Here is a 14,772-nt window from a genome sequence, read left to right on the forward strand (position 1 = left end):
CATGGCCGCTTCACCCGTGACCCAAGACTCAGTGGGTCAAAGCTGCAGGAACCCAGGCCAGGGACACAGAGTAAGAGAGATCAAACAGACTCAGAAAGGCAGAATCTCGAAGAAACAGGGCACAAGAGATATCTGTGTGTGGAGCTCTGAACTAGACACAGCAGGAGAGTCAAAGGAAACAGAGCTATGGAATATTTGAGCCAGATGAGACCTTAGAGAACATTTTGCAAATTGGGACCCCAAGGCCCAGAGAGGGGAACTGACTGGCTCAAAGTCACAGAGCTTATTAGTGGCCCAGTGGGGACCAGAGCAAGGTCTCCTGAGGACTGGCCTATCCTTCTTCCCTTGCCCCACCCATCTCTCGGGGTTTCTGTGTCCTAACTGAGCAGTTGAGAAAACTCACGCTTTCCTAAATGCATGGAAAATATTTTAAAATATTAACTAAGCTGTGTACCTGAGTGCCTATTATTAATGTCCCAATCCAAGAGAAGGATCAGAATAAGAGGTGGGACTAATCAGGGGCATCTTCCTGGAAGAGTTGGGCTTTGAAGGAGGAGGGTTGGGGGTTGGGATGGGAGAGCAGGCTGAGGCTCAGAGGTTGGAATAAGATGTGAGGGAGGTGCAGGCCATCTACTTGGCAGATTTGGAAGCCCTGCCGGGAAGGCACCGGGGTTTGTAAGTTTCCATCTAGGGCCTGTTTTTCTTGTCTGGTTCCTCCACCAGTGGAGGAGAGATAGGGCTGCCTGGCAGGTGCCCAAGTGGGAGGCCCTGGACACCTGAATTTGGTGTCAGAATTCCATTCTCTGCCCCCCTCTCCCCTGAAAGTCCAGCCCCCCCTTCATCATTAGGGGAGACCTCAGAGACACCACCCAGCTGAGTTTCTTTTCAGTTTCCCATTCTTTCCTAAGAACTGCTAGGCACGGAGCACACAATTTATATGTTCCCGACTGCCCTTGGCCCAAGATTTTACAAGAGAGAAGGGATTTTGCTTGTAGTAGGAGAGGTCAAGGCCCGTAGAGGGAAGAACTCCCTTGTGATCAGAGTGGGCAAAATGAGCGAGGTTGGTAAATTTACTTCCTTGGTAAGTAATTCCTGCTCATCGGAGAGATCCACAACGCCATGCCAGAGAACAGGTTCTTCTGGAAGGCGGTGAGCCAGTCGTAGAACAGACATGGATAATCACTGATTGGACTCGAGTGCTGTTGGTCTTAAGCAAGCTGCTTAACTTCTCTGGGCACCAATTTCCTCCCCTGTGAAGACATATTATTGGTAGTCTCTATTCCATGGGATTATTATGAGGATTGGGATAGAAAACACGTGTAAAATACCTACCACAGTGCCTGGCAATGACGATTGCTCAACAGACATTTGTTTCTTGACTTTCCTGTACTATCCAAGCCCACTTTGACCAACCCCAACAGAGAACTGTCACTGACACCTATCACGGACCTACCGTGTGCCAGGCAGGGAACTAGGCGCATCCCACTCCTTCTCACACAACAACCTTGAGTACCAGGTGTTCCCGATTCCCAGTTTCCTGTGAACTCCACCCTGTAGCAGACCACTGTGACAAAAAGTCCTAGCAGGTGCAGAGATGCAAGACAGCAGCGACTGCAGGGTCAGAGGGACACGCCCCCTGCTCTGAACTGTGGACCTTTGCACGTCGGCGGGAAACTGGGTGCTCCGCGAAGGATGAAAGTGCCAAGTTCTGCTAACCCTGTCCGTATCTGGGGGACCCTGATTGATCCAATTTAACTCATCAGGCTGGCTCGGGGAGTGACCAAGAGAACTGAATACCATTCTCTGGTTGGGAGACGATTCTGCAGGAGATACAAATGCCAACAGCCACCTCTGAGCATTTACCACAGGCCTGGCACAGCACTGATGAGTTCACATACATCCTCTTCTTTTCGGGTGCACGCAGCAGGGAGTGGCAGCTTGCGGTAAGCAGCAGCTGGAAGAGAACTTAGTTCCCTGACCGGGAATCGAACCCTGGTCGCCTGGGTGGAAACCAGGAATCCTAACTGCTAGACCATGGGGGCCAGCGTCTAGGGTCTAAATCCCCAGTCCTTGTCTGCCTTGAGAGGAAAAATCTGACAAGGAGACAGAAGGTATAGATGAAAGTAAAGCGTTTATTAGAAAAGCAGAATATGTGGGGAAAGACGCATGGGCGAACTCATCGAGAGAGTAGCTAGAGTCATGCCTTTGGGAAGTTTAGATCCTTTATAAGGGGCCAGTCTTCTGGGACTTTGCTCTTCTCTTGGCCAATCGTCTTGCTTTGACCCCATGGCTAATTTTTCTCAGGGCCCTCCCCTAGGTGCGCAAGAACCCCTCAGCAAAGGTGGATTTCAGCGCAAGGGCGTCTGCGGAGGATGGCAAGACTAATTATGGTCTGGCGTCCCCTGCCTTTTCGACCCCACGGAGCCTTTCTGCACATGTGTCATGTCTCCCTTGCCCCAAGGATGGGAAATAAGTGACCTCTTGATCTTTTAAACAGGGTTTAGTCCCTCTCTGTTCCTGCTATAAAATTGTGCTATGTCTGGCTAGTTACCCTATTCCTGTTGTTTTTATATCAAAGTGCAGATCTCAAAGTGAGGACAGGAGGCTGGTCATAAATACGTTGTCCGGAGCCCACTTGTCTCTTGCCTCAGGAAATATAAACAGGAGGCTGGTAATAAGTGTCCGGCCTGGAGCCCATCTTTTTCCGGCCCCAAGAAGTGTGAACAGGTGGCCAGTTGTAAATGTCTAGCCTGGAGCCCATCTATCTCCTGCCTCGCCCTCATTTAATCCACACAACAGCCCTGCGATGCAGATCCTATTTTTGTCCCCATTTCTCAGACAAGGAAACTGAGCCTAAAAGAATGACGCAATTTCCCAAAGTTGCTCAGTTGATCAGTGGCAGAGCCAGGACCCAAATCCAGGTGCAAAGCAAGTACTTGTTTGGGGTTTGTTTGGTGAGGATGCAACCTCGGCTCACAGCTTCCAGGGGTTCTGCACTCCTGGCCCCTTCTCCCCACGAGAAGACCCCAATCCCCAGGGCTCCCATTATGCATGATCTTGTGACACAAGGACACCCTCTCATAGCCACCAGCCACCCCTGACCCCTGCCCTGTGTTGGGCTGAGGCGCTGGCACCCACCCCTGCCCTCTCTGCATTCCAGAAGCCATTAGCCAGGGATAGGCAGGAAATTGCTTTCTTTGTCCCAGCAACCTGTTTAGGGGAAGTGCTCGGAAGTTTTTTTCCCTCTGAATAGGCCATCTCCCTCGGTCTCCCATCGTGAACTTCCTGCTTTCTGTATTGTTGAGATTAGACTTCTGTCTGTGATCAAAGAAGGGTGCCTTGTGGCTGCTCTAACCAGAAACTGGTAAGAAATAGGCTGGAGACACATCTGGCTACTGTCATTATTGTCATCATTTGGTATCTGCTAAGTGCCCCAGAGCACCTGCCCTAGACTCGGGAGTGCTCTGAGAGGACATAGTCAAGAAAGATGGAGTGAGCTTCCTGCTGCCAGGAAGCCTACATGCAAATCTCCACCTGCAAGTCAGTTATCCCAAGCCTGGTGCACACAGGTGTGTTCAGACAAACAGGTCCTCTAGGAGGGGTTCACGAATGTAAGCGAGACTCGAGCCTCACAACCACCAGAAGGGCTTGTTAAAACAGAGTGCTGGGCTCCGCCCCCAGGGGACCGCACTTTGAGAACCAGCCCACTAATAATGCCTCTACCAACAGCACTGAGATACTCACACGTGTGCTGCAATGCATGTACACACAAAGACACACGTGCTCAGACACAGGTCCTGCCACCTCTTAAGCATCCTCTGGCCCCACTCTCTCCCTCAGTCTTTGGGCTTCAGTATCTCCAGTCTTCTCTGCATTCTTCAAGCCATGGTCCTCCTGCCTCAGGAGGAAAGAGAGGTAGGAGAGCAATAAATTGAGGCAGAAAAGCAGAACCGCTCATGTGTGCTGTGGTCAGCTGTGGACCAAGAACGCTGCCTGCTGAATCAGCAAACAGAGGATGTTGCAGTCATCAAGCCATCAGCCACTGCAGCTACCCTGACGGTGCGCCCTGAGGGAACTCAGGATGGAGACAAACAGGCTGCCTGCCACCACACCATCAGCTACTGTAGCGCCCCCAACGGTATACACTGGAGGGGATTCAGGATGGAAAAGAACAGGATACCGGCCCTAGATAGTGGAGGTGCATATCAAAGGAATGATTTCATTAAGCCAGACTTTTGCATCTTCCCATACATAGAAAAGTGCTAAATTCATTAACTTTAGTTGTTTGTTTTTTCTTTAATTAACAATAATCTTTTGGTGTTCCAGCTGCCCGGGTTTTTTTTTTTTTTCAAGAACTCCTATATATCCTGGCTCCTTGCTGTCTTCCGGGCTTAAGTCCCCAGCAAGTCTGCGGAATAAAACATAATTCTCAACTTTTAGGTTGTCCTTTTTTTTTTTTTTTTCAGTCGACAGTGGGAAGTGGCAGTAGATTCTCCTGGCAAGATGGTTCTCACTGAGGCTGGAACAAGAGACAAAAACTTTCTCTGCCTGGAACACACTTTCTCCTACTGAAACTGAGCAAAGGCTTGTGTGTCTGTGGTGCAGAAAGCTGAACTCTGACAGTGGGAGTTTGCATCAAAGTAAGGATTTACTGCACGGCACTGAGCAAGGGAGTGGGAGACAAGCCTCACATCCACTTCCACTTGACCTTTGAGCTAGCGGTTTTTAAAAAGGAGAACAAAAAGACTGAGATTAATCATCGTCTTGTGATATTTCATAATCATATTTTCGGGAGTCAGAATGCCTCTGGTTTATAATTCTCTGGCCAGGTGGTCCATGGCTTGGGGGGTCTGTTAGCTCAGCTTGCCCTGGAGAAGCAACCTGAGTTTGTATGTTAATGATGATGTGTATAATAGCAATCTTAGTATATTCACATTGTGGGCAATGAAACCAAGTGGGATCCTGCGGGGCCCTCCTCAAAAGTCCCTCCGTGTTTCCTGTTTCTCGTTTGTAGAAAAAGGCTTTAGTCTCCTAGGCCTTCCCTGAATTCCAAAGAATAGACTGAAGTATGTCCTAATTAGGGAAGTGAGGGAATGCAGAAACAAAGGAGAAGCAGTCTAGCAAGAAAAGTAATGATAGCTTAAACAAGAGTTCAGCAATAGAGCAGAGTCCTAGTTCCTCCTCAAGGGATATACAGAACAATCTGTCTTTGAGTTGTTCTGCAGAAACTAAGCCCCCACATGGGTGGAGGATGGTGACTACATACTGACCACAAGCATGTAGACCCCAGACTGGTTGGAACCAGAAGGTTGATGATTAAGATTCCTTGAATACCACCCTATTACCTCACCTCACCAGCAGCAATCAGAAGAAAGTCCACGAGTTGCAAACCCTCACCCCAAATGTTACCTTTAAAAACTCTTCCCTGAAAACCATTAGGGAGTTCAGGTCTTTGGAGCATAAGCTGTCATCCTCCTTGCTCGGTGCCCTGCAATAAACACTGTACTCTCCTTCACCACAACCCGGTGTCAGTAGATTGGCTTTGCTGTGCAGTGGGCGAGCAGACCCAGGTTTTGGTTCAGTAACACCAACGGCAATTTTAGTATGCTAACTGTGTTGTTGACAACAGTAATTTTAGTCTGACTCTGATTAGTGTTCAGTTAGCATAGAACTGAGGTAAGAGGGGACAAAAAAAGAATAAAATTTTGGCTAGAGAGATGAATCATAAACTCGGTATGAAAACTCGGTTTTAAGGGGACTCGGTTTCACTACTCTTTGTCTAGTTAATGCCTACCAACTCCTCAGATCTAGGTTCTAACAGCTCTTTCTCCAGGAAGCCTTCCTGATTCCCCTACCACTCCCACCACCATCACTAGACCAGGGCAGAGTCTAATTATAGGTGGTGATAAAATGAAATTATTTTAAGTCAGGAAAGGAAAAAAATTTAACATAAAATTGTCTCTGCTATTTGAGCCACTACCGCCCCTCTTTAGTATGCATTGTGCATCTGCATTATACTTTAACTAGATCCCCTTAGATGACACAGCAATGCCTATTAGCCACAAAAAGAAAAAAAGAAAAGAAATTTCCTCCTCGTGCCAGCGAGGTAACTCCTTAGGAGATAACATTCCTTCCTTAATCCTGTAAGGGGTCAAAATGGCCAACTACTCACCTTGCTGGACTGTGTAAACTGTCAGTATATTACTTTGATGTATAATCCTTTGACATATAACCCTTTGTCTAATAGCAATGTTGGGGGGTAGGGGGAACAGTTCTCAGAGCTTTTTGAAAGACTGTCTCCCAGGTTATAATCCCCAGATTGGTGCCAATAAAATTTTCCATTTCTTTCTTAGACTGAGTATTGATTAATTTTTCATCAACATTGGTCATATCTTTGTATAATTTTTCTTCACATATTTAAAAAATGTATGTTTGAGTCCGTGAGAGCTGTGATCACGTTGAGTTTCTCAAAGTTCCACCCCTAGCTGTGTGCCTGCTTCACGGTAGATGCTAGCAATGTTTGTTAAATGAATAAATGAACCCCTCATGCATGTGGACAGCTCACATAGACACACAGGTATTCATGTAAGAACACGTTCATGTGTACTTTTATGTCTGCCTTTAGCATTCTTTGAAGCGTGGGGTAACAGACCTAGACACTGTGGAGGTGTAGAAGTTAATTAAACTCTTCTGAAAAAGAGTTTAGCATTTTGGATAAATATGTAGACAACCCTACTTACAGGAATTTACCCTTAGGAGATCATTGCTTCAGAATGAAGCATGCACAGAGAAATCTATAGCGTTAACGTTCATAATATCAAAATCTGGAAACTAACTACTCTACTTAAACGTCCACTGACAGATTAAGTAAATCGATACATCTACACAATGGAGTATTCTACAACCATTAAAGACGATAATATCCGTCCCCCTGGGGAAGGTGTTTATCTCTTATTGTTGAGGGAAACGAAATCAAGGTACAAAATAATCTGTATAATATGATCCCATTCATATGAAATTGTAGACCTCTCTCTATGGATACATAGAGAGAGATCTAGAAAGATTTTACCCAAGGGCTAATAATATTTACCTCTGGGTAGTGGGATTTAAAGTGATTTTTACTTTCTTCTTTGCAATAGTACCTACTATTGTAATAGGTGTTGAGAGATTAAATGAGATAGTAAAATATGTGATGATGTGGAGAGTTTATGCCTGGCAAATAAATGGTACCCTTTATATTATTTTTATAGTTTTCAGGATTGTTTGGATTTTTTTCAGATGCTCCTGTAGTGAGAGTTAATTGCAAAATTACAGAAACAATCAAGCTTTAAAAAAAAAAGACCAGAGTAGAAAGGGGCAGGGAAGGAACACCATGATATAGGTGTGTGTCCTCCACTCCAACCACAAGTCCTGCTCCCAGCACTTAATGCAGTCCTTGCACTAGTGACTGCTTGTCATAATTTGTTGAATTCAACAGAATTTGGGGCATCTATTAGTCCAATCAGAAGGATTATCAGAGAAGAGCCTGATGGAGTTCTAATCTCCAGTCCCAACCACAAAGCAGACCCCACACAGGCTTCATCTGCAATATTGAAGCTATTGGCCATGCTTCCCCAATCCTGGGCAGAATGATCGAAGTGTTTCTAGCACACACACCTGGGATGCTTCAAGCCGCGGAAGTTAAGAAAATGCAAATTCCCAATCACTCTTCTTTCTCCCACCCACTGAGCTCTTCATTAAACTGCAGTTAAATTAACATCCCTCTTCTTCAACAAGACCCAACATCACCACATAAACCTGACTAGCCTCAGCCCCCTTCACGGGAGAGGTTGTTCACTTTTTCCTCAGAGTGAGCAGCAAAGTAAGATCAAGATATGGTTCCAGTAGAATTTCCAGAAAGTGCCTATCCAAAATCAATACCTGCGGATTTCCCTGTTTTTGTCTTGCTGTGTGGTCTAATACAGCAGTCCTCAACGTGTGGTCTGAGGACCCCTTAAGGTGCCTGAGACATTTTTCAGGGGATCAGCAGGGTCAAAACTATTTTCATAATAATGCTATGATGTCATTCGCATTTTTCACTGTGTTGACATTTACCAATGGTACAAAAGCGGTGGTGCGCAAAACTACAGGCTCCTTACCATGAATCAAGGCCACGGCACCAAACCGTGTGTGTAGTCACTGTGTTCTTTGCCAGCACACTCTTGCCAGTTTCACTTAAGAACATCTTTGATGAAGTGGTAGAAATGATTAATTATTGAAAAGTATTCATTTTATTTAATCTCAATCCTAAATACATGTCTTTTTAATGTTCAGTGTGAAAAAATGGGAGATATGCACGAACCACTTCTGCTGCATCCCAAAGTACTAAGGTTTTCTTGAGGAAAAGCCTTGTATTGTGTTGGCCAACAAGTTTGTTTGGGTTTTTCTGTAACAGCTTTTACAGAAAAACCCAAACGAAGTTTTTGGCCAACCCAATATTTTTGAGCTGCAAGCTGAACTAGCCACATTTTTTTCGTGAAATACCATTTTTCCTTGAATGAAGATTAACATACAAATGACTGTTCAGACTTGATAGTTGGCAATCATTTTCTCAAAAATGAACAGAATGAGCTTGTCGCAGCAAGGAAAACAACAGACAATATTTGTTGCTAGGGATAGAATTTAAACTCTCAATTGAACATTAGAATTTTGGAAAATTTGCATCCTTCCCATGAGCTTGACTGATTTCCAATCCTTAAATACTTTTCTAAGAGATCAGCGGTCATATTTTTATTTATTTTTTTATTTTTGGCTGCGTTGGGTCTTCATTGCTGCACAAGGGCTTTCTCTAGTTGTGGCGAGCAGGGGCTGCTCTTCCTTGAGGTGCTCAGGCTTCTCATTGCAGTGGCTTCTCTTGTTGCAGTGCACGGGCTCTAGGCGTGCAGGCTTCAGTAGTTGTGGCACGCGGGCTCAGTAGTTGTGGCTAGTGGGATTTGTTGTTCCGCAGCATGTGGGATCTTCGCCGACCAGGGCTTGAACCCATGTCCCCTGCATTGGCAGGCAGATTCTTAACCACTGTGCCACCCGGGAAGTCCCGAGATCAGTGGTAATATTAACACATATTATTTTTGATATTGTATAATGAAGTGTGTCAGCATGTGGAAGATGTTCATAACTCAGAATCAATATTTTCCAAATGATGAAGGCATGATGTTACAATATTAGGCGTGGGTAAAAAGACCCATTTGGAGTGCAACACAGACCAAGAGATTTTAATGTAACTGAGTAAAAAAGTTCATTGACAGGTTTTAGATTCCACATTGCATCTGACCTTTACGAAACTGCCACTTGTCAAGTTTGAGTATAGTAACTATCAAAAAAAAGTATCCACAATTACCTGAAAAGGCTAATAAACTATGTTTCCACTTTCCAACTCTATATCTATGTGATATTGAATTTTCTTCATATATTTCAACCCAAACAACATATCACAACAGATTGAACACTGAAACAAAAATGAGAATCCAGCTATTTCATTCAGCCAGACATTAAAGACAGTTGCAAAAATGCAAAGCAATGCCACTCTTCTCCCTTTTTTGTTTAAAAAGTATTATTTCAATAAAAACATTATTTTTGTTAACATTAAGTACTCAGCTACAAATATAATGAAATAGGAACAGGATCTGTATGCTAAAAACTACAAAACCTAGATGAAGGAAATCAAGTAAAATCTAAATAAATGGAGAGACGTATCGTGTTCATGGTTTGGAAGACTCAATAGTTCTAAAACCTCAATATTTATAAGAACCTTAATAAGAACCTCAATAGTTCTAAAACCGGTTCTAAAACCTATATGGAAATGTAAAGGCTAGAATAACCAAAATAATGTTGAAAAAGAACAAAATTGGAGGATTCACCCTACCCACCTTTAAGACATACTATAAAGCTACAGTAATTTAGACAGGGTGGCATTGGTGAAGGATAGACATGTAGATCAATGGAACAGAATAAAAAGTCTAGAAATATGCCTGTACAAATATGCTCAATTGATTTTTGACAAAATGCAAAGGCATTTGGATGGGAAAAGTACAGTCTTTTCAACAAATGGTGCTAGAACAACTGGCCATACATTTGCAAACAAAGAAACAAACAAAGAATGAACCTCAATCTATAACTCAGTGGTATCCAAAAAGTAACTCCAAATGGATCTTAGGTTCAAGTGTAAAACATAAAACAATAAAATTCTTAAGAGAAAATATCAGAAAAATTCTTCTAGAGCTTGGATTTGGCAAAGAGTTCCTAGAATAATCCAAAAAGAAAAAAAAATCAATAAATTGGAATTCACCGAATTAAAAACTTTTGCTCTGTAAGGACACAATTAAGAGAACGAAAAGACGGGCCACATGGGGAGAATATATTTACAAATCACATATTCAACAAAGACTGGTATCTGGAATATATAAAGAACTCTCAAAACTCAACAATAAGAAACAACCCAACAAACGGACAAAAAATATGAACAGACATTTCACTCAAGAGGCTAGATAGATGGCAAATAACCCATAAAAAGATGCTCAACAGCATTAGCCATTAGAGACATGCAAGTTAAAACCACAATGAGACACCACTACACATCTATTAGAGGGGCTACAATAAAAAATCTGGCAATACCAAGAACTGGTGAAGATACGGAGCAACTGGAACTCTCATATTGCAGGTGGGAATGCAAAATGGTACAGCCCCTCTGAAAACAGCCTGACAGTTTCTTATAGAGTTAAACATATGGTAACCATAATCTCACCTACAGGAATTTGTCCTAGAGGAGTGAAAACTGAGGTTCACATGAAAATCTGTACACGATCATTGAAATCTATGCTTATCTTGATTTCTGCCATGATCTCATCAGGAAAGAATGGCTTTGATCCTAGAGAGAATTTCTTGGCCTTTGTACAGTGTTCATAAGAGACAGGCCTGAGTTGTCTGCAAGCAGAAGGGCTTTGGGGGTTGAAGAGAGGGGAGCAGCCTGGGCCTGACCCAGGGAGAGTGGGGTTCCTGAGACTAGGGGTACAGAGAGCAGAGAGTTTGTGAGCTACTCCCTTGACCTGTAAACCCCCTGAGGGTGCTTGTGATGGCTGCGGACTGAGCACCCTGCCTGAAGAGCAGCGGACAGGCTCTCCTGGGGCTGAGCTTCCTGGGGCAGAACATGATGAGAGATGTTTTCCAGCCAGGCTGCAGCAGTTCAAAGTCAGATTTTAATCTACTTGTAAAGACAAAGATGACATTTCTTACACTTTAATGACATGGAACAAATTCCTACTGGCTCTACCGATGTTAGCTGGAAAACCCAGGGATAGATGAGATGACCCAGGGTGAACATTTACCCTGAGAAGAGAGCTGAGGCTGGTGTCCTGGGGACACCATTTACAGAGCTTGTGGAAGACAGAAGGAACAGCCAGAGGGTCAGGAGGGGAACTGGGAGAGCTTGGTGCCACAGAAGCCGTGGCAATTTCACAAAGTGGGAAGTACTCAAGAGTTAAATGTTGCAGTTCCAGTGAGATGAGGACTAAAAATGTTCCATCAGATTTGGCAACATGACAGTTCACTGACATGATGGGGCAGGAGCCAGATGGCCGTGGATGGAGGAGTCCATGGGGAACAAGGCTGTGTGTCCCCTCACAGCCCTGAACTGTCAGCTCCTTTGGCTGAGCAGTCAGATGCCACCAGAGCAGGGCCAGTGACAGGAATCCATCCTGGTCCCATCAGTGATGAGAGAGAAGAGTGAGCTCTATTCAGTGCATCTCCGTGACTTAGAGAAACCACCCTTCGGGGACGGCCATCTACCCCAGATGGTAGTGTCATCTCCATGGAAGATCAGCCATCGCTATGAGACTGAGAGGAAAGTTTATGGAGAGAAATGGCAAATTTCCTAAGCCCTGGAGATGTTTCCAAATTTCCCTCTCCTATCTCACTTATTGAGTGAAGTGATACGGAGGTGAAGGATCTGGCCCTTTTGTTGCAAACTCAACATTTGTTGAGAGGTCCTAATATGCCAGTCACTTTGCCCTGTGTGTTTACATGCATCCTCCCACTTAATCCTGCAACAACGTGTGGCCTAGATACACCCATCTCACGTATGAGGGAGCAGATCGGCTTGCCACAGAGCCAAACAAGCGGCGGAGCTGGAATTTGTACCTCCACGTTGCTTTGATTCCAGCTCCAGGACTCTCTCCACTACAACATAGTGTAATTAGGAGGAATTATTCAAAGAAGGCTCCCAGCTCCCTCCTTGTATGAAAAGTGAAGAAATTCTGGGACCTGGGACTTGGACAGAGGAGACAGCTTGTTATATCCACAGGTTTCGCTGGCAAGAACTGAGCTTGAAGGACCAAAGACCAAGCCATGCTCCTCCCTTCTCAAAGGACTCATCCAATAAAGGCTCCTGCCTGGAGCATCCCAGCTGCTTATCGCCCGAGCACAGCACCCTGTGTTCCCTGGGTAGGCCCATTATAAAACCAGCATGGGGCTTTCTCCCTGGGCTGGGTGGCAGTTTCCAAGGAACAGGAAGCCTGGGCCAGTGCAGAGGAGGTAGGGAATGAGTGGCACGTACCTCTCAGAGTCACCCACCCACATGGAGGAGACATGGAGGTGTCCTGGGGCCATAGTGGGTCATGGCATGGGAGGGTCTCCCAGAAACCATCCACTTGGGGGTGGTGGGGAAGGTGCCAGGGGGCCTCGTCCCATCCACGATGCATTTGTCCCAGGTTCTAGAAGCTGCATGGTCTAAGGCTCTGGTCGTGTGACACTCTGAGGGATATGCCCATCCTCCTCTGGGAGTTGTGCCACCTTGCCCCTCCTACAGCACAGGCCTGGTGGAGAACAGAAAGATCCGCAGAGCCAGATGGCAGACCCCACGAGGCGGCAGCTAGGAAGCCTCCACCTGCTTCTAGAGCAGCTTTTAAAATCAGACAGCCTGGATTCAAAGTCCAGCTCTGTCACTTAGTAGTTGTTAGTTTGGGGGCAGCTTATTCCAGTTCTCTCGGCCTTGTTTCCTCATCTGTAAAATAGAGATAATAACAATGCCTACTTCATGCTCGCAGAAGATAATACACGTCAGGTGGTCAGCACAGCATCTGGCACGTAGCAGCGTTCAGCAAAGGCTAGCTATTACTGTCATCGTCCTCCTCGTTATCATTTCGAGGAGCTCTCTCCATGTGCATCTCTCAATGTCCTCCCAATTGCATCAGGACATTGGCTAAGCAATTATGGAAAACAATAGGTCTTGGGAATCTAACCAAACCCCAGAGGCAGCTGGATGGGCAGCAAGGCTGTAACTGGCTCCTTCTCCAAAGAGCCGTCATCACCTGTCCCACCCCCAATGCGCTCACTTGACCCTCCCCCTCTCCCCAGGGAAATTCAGCTGTCAACAGAGCTGACAAAGCCAGAGAGCTTGACTGGAACCTGGAGATGCCTGGGACCCAGGGACCATAGGACAGTGTCACCAGCAACACCTCCCCTCAGTACACACGCCCATCTCCCTGGATTCTGGATCAGTGTGGGAAATCTCATCACCCACCCTCCATGATTTTTATAGCCTCTGTAGATGTCCTGGGCCTAAGGAATATTTTTCTCTTCCCATCTAGATACTGCTTTTTCTCTTACCTCTCCCTGACACACACACCTCTGCACCCCCAGCAAATCAATTTCTGCCCTAGGAAGCCAAGAGAGGAGAGAAAGGGTCTGGTTCCCAAGTAAAATCGAACAGAAATGCCCTAAGCCCTAACTCTCGGCCCCAAGGCCTGGCTTCTGGGATATGACCAGCTTCCTCTGGGGGGCAGAGATGGCTGGTTAGCTTCCAAAACAGGTGTTTACTCTTGCATGGGAACTGCCCAGGGACTGACTTTCTTAGTGTCTTTCCCACTTGATCTAGGTGGTACCATGTGATATGTTGACACCCATTAAATATGAGTGAAAATGACATGTGTCACTTCGGAGCCAGAGCATTTAAGAAGTGGAAATGCTTTCTTCATCTTTTCTTTCCTCTGCCCACCAGCTGGAAGCAGATGACAAAGTCACTAGGCTGAAAGAATCTGAACCCCTGAAAAATCATGTGGAAGAAAGCCTCCCATTGGCCAGACACCCTCACTGGACTGTTAGGTAGATGAGAAATAAACTTGGATTGGGTCAAGCCACTGAGATTGTGGGAAATTTGGGGATCTGTGACAGCAGTTGTGTTACCCCTACTGCTAAATATAGGAAGCCTGGCACCTGCCCCCCTCCCCATGCTTTGTCGTGCAGACGGAGCGAGAAAATAATTGGAGGAAGGATTTCCCCTGGCGTTGACAGGGGAGATTAAACAATCTTGGGGTGTCCAAAGGCCAGGCCCACGGAGGCAGGTCTGGAGAAGTCTGTGCTCATGGCTAGAGGCATGCGTGTGTGTTGAGGGTGCTGGGAATTCATCGTGGATCATAATGGGTGAAGTCAATATATTGATATTAAACGGAGGAAAAGTGCAGAGCAAGGAGGGCTAGAGCTTTCAGAAGAGGCCAGTGGGACCGCCCACCCAATTCTCCTGGAAACAGTTGAGTGAGCACCGGGGCTTCTTTGTAAACATGCCTTTTGCTGAGCTGGCAAAGTCAGAGGCAGAGAAAGAGAAAGGAGGGAAACAGAACAGGCACTGGCCTGCTCTTGCCCCACCCCAGCTGCTTGGCGAAGACTCGCCTACTCTATTAAGACTCATTTCAAATCTCACCTCATCGATGAAGCCTTCCCTGACCTCTCTAGGTGCAGCTACTG

The sequence above is a fragment of the Globicephala melas genome, chromosome 8 (genome assembly GCF_963455315.2).
Source record: "Globicephala melas chromosome 8, mGloMel1.2, whole genome shotgun sequence".
Lineage (NCBI taxonomy): Eukaryota > Metazoa > Chordata > Mammalia > Artiodactyla > Delphinidae > Globicephala > Globicephala melas.